Genomic DNA, 3,807 nt, shown 5'->3' with positions numbered 1-3,807 from the left:
TGTCTGTCTGTCTGATTCTCATGGACTCGGAAACTTCTGAACCGATCGACATGAAAATTGGTATGTAGGGGTTTATGGGGCCGGGGAAGGTTTTCGTGATAGTTTAAGACCCCTCCCTCCTCTCTAAGAGGGGGGCTGTCATACAAACGAAACACAAATTTCTACATTACTCGAGAATTAATCAAGGAAACGAAACCAAATTAGGCATGTGAAGGTTTTAGGGTGCAATAAATGTTTTTACGGTTGTTAGACACTCCACCTCCATCTCTAAGGGGGGCTACCATACAAACGAAACACAAATTTCTGCATTACTCGAGAATTAATCAAGCAAACGAAAACAAATTCGGCCTGTGAAGGTTTTAAGGTGCAATAAATATTTTTACGGTGGTTAGATACTCCTCCCCCCTCTCTAAGGGGGTGCCGCCATACAAATGAAACACAAATTTCTGCAAAACTCGAGAATAAATCAAGCAAATGACACCAAATTTGGCATGTGGAGGTTTTAGGATACAATAAATGTTTCTATAGTGGTTCGACACTTCTCCCCCCTTTTTTAGGGTGGGCTGTCATACAAATGAAAAACAAATTTCTGCATAACTCGAAAACTAATCAAGCACATGGAGCCAACTTTGGCATGTGAAGATTTTAGGGGGCACGAAACGTTTCTATGGTAAATGGACACTCCTCCCCCTTTATAAGTGGAAAAGAGGGGAAAGGTCTGTCTTTATTCTATCATATTTTCTGTATCAAACATTTATTCCAAGTAATGGAGAAACATGTTATTTGCAAGTGGTTGAAAAATCTTGAACGAGAATTGTGTCTGATATTATAATGATGAGTTTTGGTAGAAGTACTAGGAATTTTTTATTGAAAGGTAAATTCAACGGGGTCGATTTAATCTTCTAGATCAATTAATGAACAACTCTGCGATTGGACTCATGAACTTGCGCTTAGTAAGAAAACGTGAATGTTTGAATGTATTCATAACAAAAAACAAATTTTGGGCGAGACGAAGTTTGCCGAGTCAGCTAGTTACCTATAATGTGCTCAATGTACGACCCTTGCGAAATTATCATAATTAAAAATTGTTATATTTGGTATCTGAAAAAAAAAACATCAAGATTATCATGGATGCGCCTTAAGAGTTATTCAACCAACAATTCAAGTGGTGTGATGTTCTCATTCAATTCGTCAATGACATAAACGCACCTTTGAAAATTCAAAGGTGCGTTTATGACAAATCACAACACTTACAATAGTGGCCACCTTGCCCCCGCTATGAGCCAAGCAAAAGTGTCTCACTAATTCTATGAAATGTTTTTAAAACATACAGTTTTCTATACAAACACACTTAACAGACCTGTGTGTTTACTATTGTACAGCGACCAATAAAACAGGCGGGTTTTGTATACCCAAAATTATCAATAGGCTCGAGCCTAAATAAATACATCTCCCCGAACGATCTTTATGGCGGGTCGTGTAAATAGTTTCAATAAGAATTTATGATTTTAACGGGAAAGAGATAGGGGAAATCCAACCAAGGATTTTCCAATATGAATGTAAGGAGGAAGAGAAGGAATGGAGATAGAGCGTTAGAGAGGTAAACAAAGAGAAGGTAAGAATGAACAAGCTCCGCCTCTGGAGTTCAGTCGGTAGAAATTAAGATTAGGAATGCTTCGTTAAAAGAAAATGGATCAAATATACGACAGGCGCTTCAATTGTAACATTGGTTTCACATAACATGTCCATATTCACCACTAAAACACAAAATTTCTTGCGATTTCTTATTTTTATTGTTTATCGTGACGTTTCACCTATACACACACAAAAATGGGTATACATGATTGAGTGTAATGCAATGCACCAAACTTATATAATATAATTGTTCATTATTTGATTGTCTCAATAATCTAGAAAGTGGCCATCTTACCCCGGGGTGCCGTCTTCTCCCGTCCTCCCCTACTCCTGCGATCGTTGGTATGACAACTGGAGCCATTACCGTTATAGCTATAACACCAGAATTTCGAATTCTACATCAAAACTGTCTTCGTACAACTTTTAGAGCTTATCGATACCAACATTTTACGATGCAGAACTTGTTCATATCTTAATCCTATTCAAAGTTATTTATGGTTTTCTACCCAAAAACTCATGATTTATCGCATTGGGCTCGCAGCAAACAATCTTTGTGATTGTGGCGATGGCTACCACGACATCGAGCATGTTGTCTGGTCGTGTATCCGGTTCCATACTGCTCGCTCTCAGCTCTCTAGTGCACTGAGAGCACAAGGTAGACAATCGGAGATCCCCGTCCGGGATATCTTAGGGAGCCGTGATCCTGATCTTCTGCTTCATCTATACCTGTTCCTCAGAAACGCCGATGTCAACGTTTAATGATGTTTCCTTCGTTGTGTCCCCGTTTTATATCCCTCCTATCCGATCGATAAACTTTTACTTAGTCGCGGCAATACATACACACACTCTTTACAGATACACGGGCCAAAGGTTGTGCAGTCCACTGATCATTCAACAAGAGCCAAAGGTTGTACCGCTCATGACAACTCTACACGAGCTGATGATTGCGCCGGTTAGTGACCATTCTATCCTGGATTCCTCGATTCGAGAAAGACGCACCACGCTAGATATGAGGTACAGACTAGGGGGGCGTTGCTGATTAAGGGTCAGCTGCATCCCAATAGGAAGTATCCCGTGTCGGGCACACGTACAGAGCATTGGAGACAGCAACATCCGAATTACGAAAACACTTGTAATAACAACCTCGAGCCAACCGCGAGTAATCGGTTACATATTACTAACATAGATAATAAGAAAAATTGTCAAAGTATTGAACTCCCGGCCCCGTGAGGCTAACGCCATATGAGCCTTGATAAAAATATATATTTTGGAAAAAAAACTCATGATTTCAATTCAAATTTACTCAAACATAAAAAATAACATAGTTTTGAAAATCACACATCATGTAGAGTGAAATATGCTCTTTCAAATGCCGCCAATAAACTTTGTTTATGTTTGCCCCAGAAAGAATGAAATCAAATGAAAAGAGCATGTTTTTTGGGAAGAAATATCAATAACTTTGAGTAAAGTTGAGATATTGACAAGTTCTGCATCGAAAAATGTTTGTATTAGTAAGCTCTAAAAGTATTTTGAAGACAGTTTGCATGTAAAATTTGAAATATAAAAGTTAGATCAAACAGTTTTTTTCATGGTGACCTTAATGTAACTTAGAAAATAGGCGCTATATCGGTCATTTCAAGAGATAGAGAAAAGATTTGTTCTACAAAGATGTCTCAAATAATTGGAGCTACAACATTGTCAAACTATGTTTACCTCTATTTATAAAGATAAGAAGGTTAGATTTTTTATTTCATCGAAAATTTTGGTCACCCTATTTTTGACAATATAAAAACGAGCGCTCTATCATGAGTAACAACTTTGCCTAAGACAGTTTTTGTCTAGAGAATAACTCTCGAGCTCTAAATGCTAATTTCCACTTAAATGCATCTCCTGGACCATTGTGCAATGGTGAGCAGTCACCATGGTATGACTATTTATGGAGACGTGTGTGCTGTGTCATTAATGAACATCATAAAATGAACAGTCAAACGACCGTCGAACTAAAAATGTCATATGACATTTCAACTTTTTTTCGTCTTATTTGACGGTTTGTTTGATATGTTACTCAAAGCTGCTTAAAATAATAGGAGCTACAACATTGTCGATCTATGTTTACATCTATCTATATAGATTAGAAATTTTAGATTTTTTATTTAATCGAAAATATTGGTC

Source organism: Toxorhynchites rutilus, chromosome 2, assembly GCF_029784135.1.
Source record: "Toxorhynchites rutilus septentrionalis strain SRP chromosome 2, ASM2978413v1, whole genome shotgun sequence".
Classification (NCBI taxonomy): domain Eukaryota; kingdom Metazoa; phylum Arthropoda; class Insecta; order Diptera; family Culicidae; genus Toxorhynchites; species Toxorhynchites rutilus.
This window is presented reverse-complemented; position numbering follows the sequence as displayed.